Source organism: Camelus ferus, chromosome 6 (genome assembly GCF_009834535.1).
Source record: "Camelus ferus isolate YT-003-E chromosome 6, BCGSAC_Cfer_1.0, whole genome shotgun sequence".
Taxonomy (NCBI): Eukaryota; Metazoa; Chordata; class Mammalia; order Artiodactyla; family Camelidae; genus Camelus; species Camelus ferus.
The window spans coordinates 1,340,620-1,356,905 of NC_045701.1; the positions used below are offsets into that span (position 1 = coordinate 1,340,620).

A 16,286-nucleotide genomic window follows, 5' to 3' on the forward strand; every position below is an offset into this window, starting at 1 on the left:
AAAATCTCACTGCTATTATCAGAAAAAGGGGAGAACATGGTGGGCAGAAAAAAACCAATGAAAACAGATGTCGACTCCATGACTCTTACCCTCTCAGCTACATGGGTTTTCTTCTTCTTTTTTTTTTTATCTTATCTTTCTATCCCCTGAGTGTTCAGCACAGTGGGAGCTAAAAATTGCTTGCTGAATGGACAAGTCATGCTCACAGAAGAAGCCCAGCTCTATGCAAGGAAAAAAAAAAAAGGAAATTACCCTAACAGGAGGCAAATTATTCAACAAATATTTATTAAATGCTTACCCTGTGCCCAGGCACTGGTCTAGAAGAACAAGAAAAACAGACAGAGCACTTGCCCCCAAGGACCTTACCTTCCCATGGGGGGTGGGAAGGTAGCCAGTTATGATCATAAGCAAATAAATAGATAAAATCCAGGTGATATGAAATTCTGACACCTGCTATAACATAGATGAACCTCGAAGAAATTATGCTAAGTGAAATAAGCCATAAAAAAAAAAAAAAAGAACATTGTACGATCCCACTTACATGTGGTATTTAGAGTAATCAAGTTCATAAAGACACGAAGCAGAATGGTGGTGAGCAGGTGCTGGGGGAGGGGTGAATGAGGAGTTAGTGCTGAAAGGGTACAGAGTTTCAGATGGGGAAGGTGAAGAAGTTCTGGAGACGGATGGCGGTGACGGCTGGACAACAGCGTGAATGTACTTACTGCCAGTGAATTGCAAACTCTGAAATGGCTGAAATGGTAAATTTCATGTGAAGTACATTTACCACACTTTTCTTAAAAAGGCAGGTGACAATACACGGAAGCAGGAAAAGAGGAAGAGAAAATGCTGCAGAGAAGAAAGGAAGTGTTATTTCAGACGAAGGGTCAGAAAGGGTCTTTCTGATGGGCTTGCATTTTTTTTTAATTGAGTTATAGTCAGTTTACAATGCTGTGTCAATTTCTGGCGTACAGCATAATTTTTCAGTCGTACATGAATATACATATATTCATTTTCGTCGAAAAATATGGAATGCTTCACGATTTTGCGTGTCATCCTTGTGCAGGGGCCACGCTAATCTTCTCTGTATCGTTCCAACTTTAGCATATGTGCTGCCGAAGTGAGCACCTGATGGGCTTGCATTTGAGGCAGAGTCCTGAATGAGGCAGGGGGTGGCCCACTGACCATGGAGGGCGGAGGTGGGGGGCATCAGAGAATGTGCCAGGCAGAACAATCGTATATGTAATGGCCCTGAGGCAGCACCAATGGTCTTGGCAAGAACAGCAAGGGAGCCAGTGCAGCTGGGACCCAAGCACATGGGAGAACAGCAGGTGGGGAGATCTAGGGGCAACTGGGGGCCAGATGTCACAGGGCCTGAGGGCCACAGTGAGAGCTTTGAGTTTTACCTTAAGGAACTGGGAAGCCATGGAAAGGCTTGAATAGCATAATATTACTCCCCCATCCCCTTTATAAAAAAAATTTTCAAACATATGTAAAAATAGGGAAAGTAGGATAATGCGTACCTACCACCTGAATTTAATCATTATTAACATTTTGCCCTGTTTGCTTCATTCTTTTTTTTTTTTTGGCTCAGATTTTGAAAGCCATTTTTCAGACATTGTGCCATTGCATCATAATTCAATGTGCATCTCTAGAAAATGAAGACATTTCCCACATAACCATGATATTAAATGTGTTCCTAACAGAATTAATGACCCTTTCATATCTGTATTCAAATTTCACCAATCGTTCCAAAATGTCTTTTTCCAGCTGGTTTGACTCAGGATCACACATTGCATTTTCAAAGTATGTTTCCTAAAGATTTTAAATCTAGGACAGTCTCTCACCTTATTCCCCCCTCCCCTTTATATCATGCTTTGATTATCGAAGAGGCTTGGGCAGTGTCCGATGGAATGTCCACATTCTGGTGTTGTGACTTACCTGTATAAAGACCCCCTCTTGTTTCTGTGTGCATAATAAACTGTAAAGGGACAGTGATGGAAGCCAAGAGACCAGCTGCGGGGCATTGCAATAAGAACGAAGACTAGGGCCACAGAGACAAGAGTAAAAGAATGGAAACAAGATGGGGGTCTTAATACAGGTAAGTCAATATGTTACTGAGAGTCAATATGTTATGAGAGTTGTCAATATGTTAGGGGGGGTCAAAGCTGATAGAGGCATCCAGTCCGTCTTATCAGGGTAGAAGAAGCCGACTCTTTACAGACTACACTGATGAAACCATGAGAAGTAAGCTGGTTCACCTTGTAGAAATCCAGTAAGACTCAGGAACTGGGGGCACCAGGTATGCAGAAGGCTAAAAATAAGAGGCTTGGTTGATAATGACACTTAAGAGTGTCCACCTAAGAGTGTCTCCCCAAAATACTTTCCCTGCTCTAGCCCCTTCAGTGTGGCCCCCGAGTTGACCACCCTCTCTATGAATACAGAATTTCCATAAAACTTTTCAGCATCTCACTCTTTCATAAGAATAGACAAAGATTTCAAGTAAGTTGAAAAAAGCTTCCAGCAGTAAAGACAGAATAAAACAAACATAAAATAAGAACTAGAGGAAACAAAGACAATGCCGGGAGCAGAATAAAACAAAAAAAAATTCCCATCCATAATTAATATCCTAGAGTAAGAGTCAGGAAAGATCTGAGAATGTGTGAAAAGAACACAATGCTGTGAAAGCAACAGAGAACAAGACAGAGCTTGGAGAAATCCTAAGTGTGGCAGCTGGAATAAAAATAAGAAGGGTTGGAAGTTAGGGTCCAGGAAATTCCTCCAAAAGTAAATTAACAAGATAAAAGCAGAAAATTGGGGGAAAAAATCAATGAAGGGTTAAAAAGCCAATGAATTGGAGTTTCAGGAAGAAAGAAAAGAGAAAATGGATGGGGAGGAAATTATGAAAGAAATATTACAAAGAAATTTCTCAGAACTAAAGGACATGAATGTTCAAACTGAAAAGGTCCACTGAGTGCCCGGCATGATGACTGGAAATTAGGCCTCACCAAGGTATATCACATAGAAACTGCAGAACCTTAGGAATAAAGAGAAGAACATAAAAACTTCTAGACAAGAAAAAACAGACTGCATACAAAGAACTGAGTGTCAAAAAGGTATCAGACTTCTAAGAACCCATATGCTTTAAAATATTGAGAAATAAATGATTTCCAGTCTAGAATTCCACACCCTGCAAAACTATCATTTAAGAGTGATGGATGATTAAAGACATTTTCAGATATTCCAGGTTTCAAAATTTTACCTCTCATGTACCCTTTCTCAGGAATCTACTAGAGTATGTGCTCCAGCAAAATGAGGGAGTAAGTCAGAGAAGAAGATGTGGGATCTAGGAAAAAGAGATCCAACATAGAAAAGAGATCCAGTGGATTTCTCCTTTCTTCCTAGGAGAAAGGCTGTCTGAGAATAAGAGCTGAACCCAAGCCCAGGGGGTACCCAGACCACACTGGAGCAGGAGGCTGGAGGGCTCCGGGAGGGGCTCCAGTAAAACAGTGGCACTGGAGGAAAAAAAAGACACGGATACACTATCTGTTTAACCATGTAGAGAACTGTCTGAGAAAGCCTGTTGAAGGTCAAAGAAATTATACAAATGAAAAAAAAAAAAAAAAAAAAAGGATGAGATAGTTGTCAACTCCAGGTAAAGACAAAAGCTGTCTGAGAAAGGAAATGTCACATGGTTTACTACTTAACTCAGCAGAGAATAATATTTACTCAGTCATAATAATGCATATATTGAATATTGATTTAAGTGATAGTTATAACTCTATTAGGATGACTCAGGAGGATAAATAACGGCAGAGGGTAAATAAGAAAGGTAAGTTCTTATCTGCCATGATAGAAAATTAGCAGGCAATGCCGGAAATTCCAAATTAAGAAAATTAAGAAATATAAGATTAAGCAATTAGACAGGTGTCAACCAACTACAGCCCACCGGCCAAATCTGTTTCTGTAAACAAATCTGTTTTTGTAACTAAAGTACTGGGACATATCCATACCCACTCGTTTACCTACATTGCCTATGGCTGCTTTCTAGATACAAGGAGATCTGAATAGTTGCAACAAAGACTGCATTGTCCAGGAAGCTGCAAATATTTACTGTGTAACATTTTACAGAAAAAGTTTGCCCTCTTACAGAAAAAGTAACCCCTTCATTTCGAATAATGGAGATAAATACGTAAAGAAGTAGAAGGGTTAAGCAGTTGTTCTGGGATGCTGTCTTTTTGTTTTAAGTCTGCAAATACTAGTTGACTAGTTGGTTTTTTTTTTTTAATTATGTACATTACTACTTTTGATAAAAAGACAAAATTGTTTCTAAGTCGTCCTGATGCCCCTGGAGGGACAGAGAGGGAGACATTGGGCTGACATCAGGGTTCGTGCCTGAGCCTTGCCCTGCTGCCTGCTGCTCTCTGCCAGCTGTCCATCTAAATGGGGTTGAGTGAGTCAGAGCTGCCTGGCCAGAGTCTCACAGGAACTGGACACAGGACCATAGATATCAGACTTGGGAGGAACCTCCCTGGATCAGCCTCCGGCCTCAAGCCATTATCAGTATTGTCAATCAGTGGACCGCAGTGTACAGCGCAGTGGTCTATGTGGCTGTGAGTGCTGCTGTTAGGCTGCCTGGCTTCATAAACTTCAGGCTCTCCTCTAGCCGTGACGTGGTTGAGTTATTTAATTTCTCTGTGCCTCAGTTCTGTCATTGATAAATCAGGCTAATAATGCCTCCTTACATGGTTGTGGTGAACTTAATTCAACTAATAAATGTCATAAACATAAGCCTAAGGAACGTTAGCTGTTAGTACCCCCGTTTTCACAAGTGACGGGTGTGAGGTTCAGAGAGGGAGAGTGGCACGTAGGAAGTCACACAGCAGATGAGAAGCAGAGCTAGGACTAGTGCCTGGGACTATTCTGTCTCAGTGCACTACTCTCTCCTTGTACCACTCCAACTTGCTTACACATGCATAAAACATTTCTGGAAAGATACCCAAGAAATGAACAACAGTGGTTACCCACAGGTAGGTGCAGGCTGAGAGGATGAGGGACAGAATGAAAGGGAGACTGTATTCTCAGTTGAAATTCTTCAAACCATCTGACTGTATGATTAACACAAAACAAGGAAGTGAATAGATGAATCAATTACATAAGTGAGATTATGTAATTAATGCCTTTCTTATGGTGGCGATCAGGTAAGATAACAGAAGTAGAAATCTTTTCTACACGAAAGTGATAGCTAGGTGTAGAGAGTTATTACTAGTAATCACAGTGCTTTTCAGTGAAGGCAAACTTTGCCCTGGATTTATAGAACAGACTGTAAGAAGGGGCACGCATTTCAGGACGTCCCATTAGCCAGGGTCTCCCCTTTGGAGACAGAATGGGTTCCCTTGGCCACAGGTGAAGCTGTCTTGGAGTGCAATGGAAATTTCCACCTTGGCACCTTGCAGATGAAAGGCTTCTGCCCCCACTGACTCTCTGACACCCAACACTTAGCATCCAGGCCCCCATTTGGATGACTCTCCTGGAAAACAGGATTAAGGCTGCAGAAACTAGGGGTTTTATTGGGGATAACAGTGAGGGCCACAGTTTGTTTTTCAAGGGAGGGAACTAAGTCCCAGAAATAGCTGCGCCCGAGCTGGCAGGCGGCTGGCAAAGAGCAGGAGGCTCCAAGGCAACGCTCCCAGGCCATGTTGACTTTGGACGGGCTGCCTGAGCATTGTAAACAATTGCAGAAATGATTTCCTACCCTGGCAAAAGTCTTGTTTGGACAAGGGGTTCCCCCCCCAACTTCTTTAAAAGGCAGTTTTATCATTTGTTTGCAAAAATGCTCAATCCCCTCTTTCTTTTCTTGTTCCCTCTGTGGCTCTGGTCTCCCCCAGAGCCAGATGAAAACTCTTTGTGCTTCTTTAATGTTAACCAAACCCCCACTCCTCCTTTTTTAAACTGTTCCAGGTCTGTTGGACAAGTACTCCCCAGCAACAGAACTTACAAGGGTCTGTTAAAGATTTTGTTAGGCTGCAGTCTTTAGTCAGTGATTAAAAAAATTTTTTTTTCTCCTTGTTTATTACATTTTAAACTCCGAGCACAATAAAATCTGTGCACAAGGATTGGGAAAGCAATAAAAACGCAACTCATAATGTCTTGGACTGAATCGGCAAATGCTCGATCTAGCCACTGATGTAAGAGATTTGGTCTCTCAAGAGATGTCACACTGGGAAATAAATGGGTTGTCTATAGGAAGAAAGCATAGGAGAACTGTGAGCTCTGTCGGGTTGCTGGCAAGGGTGGGGCTGCTGAGAGAGGCTGGGCGATGGGGCTGCACATTCTGAAAACCAGCCAGGATACAGAGCAGTGCAGAAAGAAGGAATACTGTGTTCTTGGCCACCCAGGGACAAGAACAACCACAGACCAGATGAGGAGCTTGATATGTTAGCAACATACTTGCCCATAACCTAGCCCCCAAAGGAGCAGACTAAAGAAAGAGAATGGGGAGGGGCAGGCGTGCGGGAAGGCAGAAGGGAGGGAGAGAAAGGGGGCAGGAGGCAGGGGCAGGTTGAAGACAGAAGAGGAAAAGGCTGCTCAGGCATGGTGGAAACAGAAGCCGCACTCAAGCTGGATACCCAAGGAGAATTAAACGAAGAGATGGACAGTAGATAAGGTATAGGCAAGAGTTGAGGGGAACCAAAGGGAACACGGGGCACCCCAGAGCCTGCAACAACAGGGAAGCTGTTACCCTGCCCAGGTGGGAAGGGTCTTCCTCCAAAGACATCACATTAGCATCACAGTAACATTTGTATCATTCCTTCTGTCATCAGGAAATCTATCACTCTCTCTGAAGACATGATAAAAACAACCAAAAGGTGAATTCAAATTAAGAACTTACGGGAGGGTATAGCTCAGTGGTAGAGCACATGCTTAGCGTTCCCAAGGTCCTGGGTTCGATCCCCAGTACCTCCAATAAAAAAAAAAAAAAAAAAAAAAAGAACTTGGGTAGAGGGGCAATGGGTGTAGCCCAGTGGTAGAGCACATGCTTAGCATGCACAAGGTCCTCTGTCAAAAATAAATAAACAAATAAACCTAATTACTACCTACCCCCCAAAAAAACTTCTTAAAGCTATATAAAAAAGAACTTACATAGAGGGAAATTGAGGTCTAGAAAGAATGGTGATAGGTAATGAAGTAGAATAAGTATGTATATGTACAACTGAATCACTGTGCTGTACATCAGAAACTAACACAACATTGTAAATCAACTTCACTTCAATTAAAAAATGTTTAAATAAATAAAAAGAATGGTGGTAGGCATTAAATCTATTTAAACACATGATTAAGCATCTATAGCTATCATGATTATATTTACCAGGAAAATAATACAATTGTTAGAGTGAAAAAACAGCCTACAAAATGTTGTTGCTGCTGCTGATGAAAAACCATGAGGGGGAAATGCTAAAACTGTCTTTTAAAAGGGAGATGGGAAGAAATAGAAGGAAAAGGGATGATGTTTGTTTCTATTTTGGTGAAATATACATAAATGAAATTTACCATCTTAGCTATTTTAAAATGTGCAACTCTGTGGCATTAAGTGCATTCGCATTATTGGGCAGTCACCACCACCATCCATCTCCAGAGCTTTTTCATCTTCCCAAGTGAAACTCTGTACCCATTAAACACTGACTCCCCGGCCATCTTCCTCCAGCCCCTGGCAACCACCACCTTAGTTCCTGTCTCTATGTACTTGACTATTTTAGGAATCTTATATCAAAGGAATTATAGAGTATTTGTCTTTTCGTGCTGGCTTCTTCCATTTAGCACAATGTCTCCTAGGTTTGTCCAGAATTTCTCTCATTTTTAAGGCTGAATAATATTCAAATCCCACATTCTGTATATCCATTCATCTGGTGATGGACAGAGGCTACTTCCACTTTTTGGCTAGTATGAATAATGCTGCTACGAACATGGGTGCACAGATATCTGTTGGAGTTTCTGCTTTCACTTCTACACCCAGGAGTGAGACTGCTGAGTCATACGGTAATTCTTTGTTTAATTTTTTGAAGAATTGCCCATATGGTTTTCCAAAGCAGCTGCAAGGAAGACTCTTTAAATCACCAATGCCCTTATTTTTCTTAGGAGAAATGATATTGTTTCTTTTCTGAAGACAACACATTGAGAAAGACTGGATAAACATAGTATTTAAAAATACAAAGGTAACCACCAGTAGAACTAAAAACAGTCTGAACACCTTCCAAATTGCCAGAATGCAACAAACAAAAACGGAGCACACAGAAGTGTAAAAGCAGAGAATACAAATTATGACAGAGGGAGACTAAACCTATCTGTTCCAGGGATGAATACAACTAATATAAACTCACTGTTTAAAAGAAAATGAAAGACAGCTACATGTTAGCAACAAGAGATATACCTAAAACCAAAAAACCCAGGGAGGCTGAAATGAATGGAGGAACCAACACACTGCAAGCAAATGCAAACAAAAAGCAGGCAAGAATTCTGTTAATAACAACAGGCTGAATTCAAGCTAAGAAATGCTCTAATAAGTAACAGCACTGGAAAACGTGAAATAAAACGATCACAATTATAAGGATTAATTAACAGAGTAACAAGACTGAAATAAGTAAGAGAAATAAAAGCACAACAAGGTGCTTTAACTCACCTCTCTCAGACCTTGACAAAGCAGATAGATGAAAAAAATAACTTATTTTTGGAGATTAATTTGGAGATTTTGAATAACATAGTTAATGAGATTGATGAGAGAGAGCAAACTAGCTGGTTAGATAGGTAAATAGAGCATAAATATGTATACATCCTGAAGTAAGAGATTATAACTTATTTTCAAGCCTCCCTGAGACTTTTACAAAATCTGATTTGCACTATCAGATTTTGAAAAATAATTTCTAAAAAAATAGCAATAGAATCAAGTCCTATTTTCTGACTGCAGTGCACCAAAATGAACAATGAATAATAAAAATAGAATAAAAATTACAAAAGTCTTCTAAATGCCTTCTGTGGCAAAGAGGAAATCGAAACCAGAAACTGCAGAAAATTTAGAAAACACCACATGTAAAATATCCATGACCTTGAAAACATGCTAAGTGACAGAAGCCAGACACAAAAAGGCCTATGTGTTGTATGATTCCATTTATATGAAATGTCCAGAACAGACAAATCCATAGAGACAGAAAGCAGATGAGTGCTTGCCAGGGGCTGGGCGGAGAGAGGATGGCGAGAGACTGTTACTGGATGTGGGGTTTTCCTTTTGAGGTGATGAAAATGTTCTGAAAATAGGCCGTGGGGATGACTGAACAACACTGAAAATGTACTAAATGCCGCTGGACTGTACATTTTTAAAAAATGGCTGAAATGATACATTTTGTGTTCATGTCTATGTAACCACAATGACAGAAATAAATCTATGCAAACAGGGATTTGCATTTCCATTAGTGGGAGACTGGCTACACAGACCAAACTGAGGACAATGAGAAAAGCTGGACAGGATATGAAAAACATCCGACTGGAGGGTGGAAGATGGAGCAAGGCAATGAAAACTTACAGGGTCAAAATCCAGAAAGAGAAAACCTAGAGAGGCAAGCTCAGGATTTAGTGTTGCCTTACTCCAGTGGGCGTCAGATGGGTCCAGAAGAGGCATTTGAGAGGTTGAGAAGTTGAGCAGAGATCTGTCAGCCTTTGGAGCAAGGGATAAAAATTGGAGTCTCTTCTGATACCGACTGGTGCACTGAGATGCAATTTGGAGGCTGACCACCTGGAGTTAGCAGCAAACCTCACAGGTTTAAGGGCATGGCCAGTTCCTAACCAGACTGTCCTCACTTCAGATACCAGCCACACTTTGGGGGTCCCCCCCAGCCTCCGTGTAGTTTCTGACCAACTGGCTACAAATTTGAGGGTTCCCATGACTCCCCTCCAGCTCAATATTTCACTAGAATGGCTCACAGAAATCAGGAAAGCACTACACTTACCGTAACAGTTTTATTATAAAGGAGCAGCCAAGTGAAGGGAGACAGACGCGTAGGGCAAGGTTTGGGAAGTCCCTGAACACAGTGCTCTGGGCCCCTCACCCATGGAATCAGGGCATATCACTCTCCTGGCCCACAGATGTGCTCACTAACCAGGAAGTCCTACAGAGCTCAGTGTCTCAGTTTTTGCTGGAGTTTCATTACCTAGGCAAGCGTCACTGAATCACTGGCCACATGATTTAACTACATCTGCAGGTGCCATCCCCTCCCGGGAGGGTGGGAGGTCAGGCTGATATAACAGAGCTCAAACCAGCCCCTGACCTGAGGCTATGTGAGGGCTCACCCTGAGTCATCTCATTAGCATAAACTCAAATGTGACCCACGGGCTCATGAATTACAAAGACACTCTGATCACTTGGGAAATTCCAAGGGTTTTAGAAGCTCTGTGCCAGGAACGCTGGACAAAGACCAGACAAATTCTTTCTTATAAAACTCAGGCCACCTGGTCTCTGGTCATGGTTCCTTTACAACAAAACAATCAACCCTCTCTAAGCATGTACATTTGGAGTAACATTTATGTAACATATACAGCAACAGTCAAACATGAATATGAAATGGAGCAGGACCCTGTGGGGCCCTCAAGGGTACAAATCCTTTCCTGTCTCTCCGTTTCTTATTTGTAGGAAATAGGCTCCATTCAGCCTCCTTGACCTTCCCTGAGTTCCAAAGGGCAGGTTCAAACAGTTGCTTATCAGGAAAGGGAGGGAATGCAGAAACAAAGGAAGTGCAATTAAGAAACAATAATGCAGCCTTGGGGCAGGGTCCTGGGTCCTCCTCAAGGAATATACACGGCAGTACCTTTGAGTTTTTCTGTAGAACTAAGGCCCCCACCCAGGTGGAGGGTGATAACTTCAGGCTGAGCCCAGGAATCCTGGACACCGCCTTGTGACCTCACCACCAACCAATCAGAAGTCTGCAGACAGTGCAAGAGAACGAAGACTCTGACCCCGTCCCCAGTGATTCTCCCTTTAAAACTTTCATGGTACAGCAGAATCTTTAGAGTTGGTTTTTGGACACGAGTCCACCATCTACCCAGGTTGCCAGCCCCCTGAGTGAAGCAATCTTTCCGTTCCTCCCAGCACTTTCAAATGGCAAGCAGTTGAACCCAAGCTCAGTAACAAATATGTCTAACATTTGGAAGAGCCAGTGTGGGATAGGAATAGGAAGCTTTTAATTCAATTCCCCAATATATTTGACCATCAGTCTCATCGTTATAATCTTATGAACAATGTCAATGTTATATCATTATCATGCTATAGTAGATATCGCTTGAAAAATAAGAGTAAAAAGATATTGGCACATTCTTAGAGTCCCCTTCAGTTACTACTAATAATTAGTCCAGTCCATTATCATATCATATGACCAAACTGTGTCCCAGGGCAAGGTTATATAGGTTTGCAGGTTTCTGTGTGAACTTGTCAATAGCAGGGCTGGTCCTAGAAATATATGGCTTCACACTTTCAGGTATCTGGTATAATTGAGCTAACAGACAGTGTCAGCTCTTGTTCTGAGCTTCTTTCCAGGTATTAACATAATACTAGATTTCCCTCATTGCATAACTTATTCATTCATTCATTTACCCTCAGCTACTATTCTTTCTTTCCATTCATACCCAAAGCTTTCCACCTTTGGAAGGAATGTTGGATTCAGTCATTATGCTGGTCTAGATCGAAGTACTTGTCTAGCAACTGCCTTCCTCTCAGCTCACTCTCCTTCATCTAGGAAAGGGTTTCATGGGTACAGAACTAGTGGGCTATTTCTACCACTAGGTCATATAGCTGCATTCACTATTCACCCCAATTGTGCTAGATGAGATGAAGACACAATGTACTCCAGTGGGCCCTTAGGAATTCTGACATAAAGGTTTAAAAGTCTAATTACGGTTTCCTCCTTAGGAGTCATCCCTGCTTCCAGCACTGATAGTTGTCACTGTGTTCCTGGGACCACTACATCAGGTAGGAAAAAGAAGTTGAGGTGATGGGGCAAAGAAGAAAAATGCATGGTTGTGTCATCACCCCCCCCCCCACAGGGAGAACTGTATAGTCATACGAACATCCTCTCCTACCACCAGCCCCTATTCCCCAAATTCACCAAAAAAATAGAGAAATCTATTTTGTGGGAACACTGGCTTGGTACCCTTTAGGCTGAGTATAAGCACATGTTCATGAAGTGTGTAAGCCAACCCTTCATGCCTAAACCCCCTCTCCTTTTAGACCACCAATGTTTTAATCGCCCGGTCCAATTCTCTGTCAAGCTATTACTATCATCCAACAATAGTAGGAGGATGTCTCTCTGCCTGTTGTTGGACAATATGGGGTATAAAGCAAGCTCCTTGGTCTGGAGAAATGTGACTTGGAAGTACAAATTGGTGTAGTGTCTTTGTTCCAGTTCTTTTATAGCACTCTGAGCACTTCCACCTACAGCTGGGTATGCAAAGCCAGTCCAGAGTAAGTGTTTGTTCTTATCGGACCCATTTGTAGCCTCCCAGCATTACCAGCATCAGTCCCATTTGCCAACTATGTTCAGGGCGCTCCCCGCAGGGAATCTTCCCCATAGCTCTCTGCAATCTTTATCTCTCTTGTTGGCTGATGGAACAGTTCTTATTGGCATTTTGTGCCTCAGAGGGTATAAGAGGAATATATCTAAATTCAGCCCCTATCTGCATTATTGCAGCTCCCATTTCCTTTTCTTTCAAGGACCTAGGGGGCCACCTCAAGTGAGCACAACTGGACATCTACTCACTGCTCCAATGACCTTCTGATCATGAAACTACTGTGTTCTTAGATTTTTGTCTGCCTGGCATCCATTAATCACAGGGCCAAACTAACAGCCAAAGTTGTCTGTATCTTCCCTGAGATCCAGAGTCCATACTCTGAATCACCTCTTTTGTTCACTCTCACACGCCAATCCAAACTTTCCCCTGCCCTAAACCATCCCAGGGCCAGATACCAGACTATGAGAGACAGCCCCCTACCCCAAAGCCCACTGGAACCTTTCAAACTACCTGATTCTGAGCTATTTATGTTGTCCCACCTTGTGTTTCCCACAGAAACCCCAGTAAAGGCTGTGACCTATGCCTTCCCTTTGCTCCTTTCTGCCTCCTGACCAACACTGGTGCTTCTCCACATGGCCCTATATGGCATAAGAAGTCCCTCACCCCCAACTCAGGAAATGTAAGTGATAAAAAAATCTTCTTTCAATGGCAATAATCTCTAAGTGTCATCACTCAGTCACCTTTATAAATGACAACCCAGGCACAAATAAGATAGGCATTAACATGTTCTATCTTAATACCCCCCTCACATTCCCAAAGCAGCTTCCATAGGGCTGCACCCCATATGGTAATCTCTTTCCTATGTCAGTTTTCCATGGTCCTTCTGCCTAACCACATGGCCAGGCCATTGGCTACTGCCCGTAAGTCAGTAAAAACTCAAACAGGGGGGCAAACAGCATGCAGCTCAGTCCACCGAGCTGATTTGTTTTTACATTTTTCAATCAGAGTAGCAGCCTTCCAAACAGGATGCCATCCACTCACCTTGGAATGTCCATCCATAAACCAAGAAGCTCTTTTTTAGTCAATAGAGAGCTGTTCGCAGGGCACGATCCATGTTCTAACAGCTCCTCAGATGTTTCTAAAGCCAGCCTTAGGGAAAGAGCCTACCTGCTTGAGAATGTACTGAGCAACTCTTTGTATTCTCTCAGAACTTAATCAAAGAACTAGAAACCATAAAAAAGGACAAAATAGAAATTCCAGATGTGAAAGATACCATAACTGACAAATAAAAACTCAATGTGTGGAATTAGTGGCCAATTAGACAAAGCTGAGGAGAGAATTAAACCAAAAAAAAAAAAAAAAAACAAACAAAAAACAAAAACAAAACAAAATAAAACCTGAAGAAATATCCAGATTGCATGAAGAGTCAAAAACAAATTAAATATAGAAGTGAAAACAAGGAATACGCTAAGTTGAACATATGTATAATTGGAGCCCCATATGTAAAAGAGAGAGAAATGATGCAGAAACAGTACTTGAAGAGATAATGGCTGAGAATTTTCTACAATTGACTAAAGACCTCAAGCCACAGATGCAAGAATTCCTACCAACTCCCAAAGAGGATTTTAAAAAGGAAAACCACACTGAGACAAATCATAAACTCAAGCACAAAGAAAATCTTGGCAAATAGACAGCTCTCCTTCAAAAGAGCAATATAATTATGATATATAAAATCTCAACAAAACAACGAAGTGTAAAATACATAATACCATCAGAGTGCTGAAATGCAACACAACCAGAAACACTCTTCAAGACTGAAGATGAAGTAAAAACATTTTCAGACAAATAAATACCAGATTTGATTCAAAGTAAACATTAAAGGGTGCAGTACCAGACAAATGAAAAAAGGTATCAGATGGAAATACAGAGATGCAGAAGGAAATGAAGAAGAACAAAGTAAGTAGGTATGTAGATAAATCTGCCTACTGATTGCCAAAACAATAACAATTTCCTACAAGGTTTGAAATATATATGGAATTAAACACATTTTAAAAAAATCACATATAAGTTCAGGAAGACAATGAATGGATTTAAAGCGTTCTAAATTCCTTACATTAGCTGGGAAGAAGGTAAAACTACCTCATATTATTAGACTGATAAATCAGAGGTTCATTTGTAATCACGAGCTACCAACAATAGAATAATTTTTTAAAGTATATAATTTTCAAACTATTAGAAGATGGAAATAGAATGGTCAAATATATCAATCCTAACATAGACAAATCAATAAACAGAATCCATTTCAGACGCATTTGGTCACCTAAGTTATAGCAAAAGTAACACTGTAGTACATTGGGGAAAGAAAATCTTTTAATATATGGTCTTGAGCTAACTGGAGGTCCATGTGAAAAAAAGAATTTTGGTTCCTGTCTGATACCATACATGAAAAATAATTCCAGCAGATCTAAATATGAATAAAAAACAAATGAGCTCTTAGAAGAGAACTTTGTCACCATCTTGTAGTGTGCAAAGATTTTTAAAACAGGGCCAACACATTAGACTACCTAATATTAAAAAGATAAATTGGACTATATTAAGAATAAAAGTATTTGCTAGTTGAAAGAGAATAAAATGGCAAACCACAGTGTGCAAGAAGATTATTTTTAACAACAGGAAATATTCATGCGGCCAGAATACATTTAAAACCCCTACAAATAAATAACAGAATGACAGAAAATGAACAAGCACTTCACAATAAATCACACTCCAACAGCCAATAAACACAGAAAAGGTACTCAACTTCATTAATCTTGATAGAAACACAAAATCATAAGACTGTCCTTTCTACCTCCAGAACTGATTTAAAAAAAAAAAAAAGGAAGAAAGAAAGAAAGAAAAATCACATAATCCTAAGTGCTGACAGAGATGCAGGACAAACAGAACTCTCAGTAACTGCTTGTAAGAGTGTAAATTAATCTGTGGGAAAACTGTTTGTCAGTATCTCATAAACCTGAAGTAAGAATACTTAATGGACCTAGCAATTCTTGGGTACATATCCAACAGAGATGTTAATGTTCACCAAAAGACACAGAATGCTTATAGAAGCTCTAGTCGTAAAAACTTCAAATTAGAAACTGGCCAACTGCCCATCAACAGTAATAGACAAATAAAACATAAATAAAAACATTCACACAAAGAATTCCTACATAGGTATGAAAATTCACAAACATGTAATATACAGTTGTGGATTAAATTGTGTTCCTCCCAAATTCGTATGTTGAAGCCCTAACCCCCAGAGTAACTTATCTGGACATAAGGCCTTTGAGGAGGTGATTGAGGTAAAATGAGATCATAAGTGCAGGGCCCTAAACCAATAGGAGCAGAGGCCTTATAAGAGAAAGAAACACCAGGGGTGCACATGACAAGAGAAAAGGCCGGGTGAGGACACAGGGAGAAAGCGTCCGTCTACAAAACAGACAAACAGGCATCAGGAAAAACCAAACCTGCTAAACCCTGATCTTGGACTTCCAGCTTCCAGACAGTAAATGTCCATTGTTTAAGCCTCCGAGTCTGGCAGCCCTAGCAGACCAGCACAGTATGGACATACCACATTTTGCTTTTCCATTTATCAGTTGGTAGCATTTGGGTCGTTTCCACCTGGGGGCTATTATGAATAAAGCTGCTATGAACATTCATGTTTCAACAAATTATATTTTTTTAAGTATAAAGGAATCCATTAA

The 16,286-nt window shown here is 40.9% G+C and overlaps 1 non-coding gene across 1 annotated transcript; it reads right to left on the minus strand.

Moving 5' to 3' along the window:
• Window positions 1-1,018: 1,018 nt before the first annotated feature.
• LOC116664621 lies at window positions 1,019-1,125 on the minus strand. Its single transcript, XR_004321139.1, has one exon. It is a non-coding gene; the product is annotated as a U6 spliceosomal RNA (small nuclear RNA).
• Between the last annotated feature and the right edge of the window lie 15,161 nt (window positions 1,126-16,286).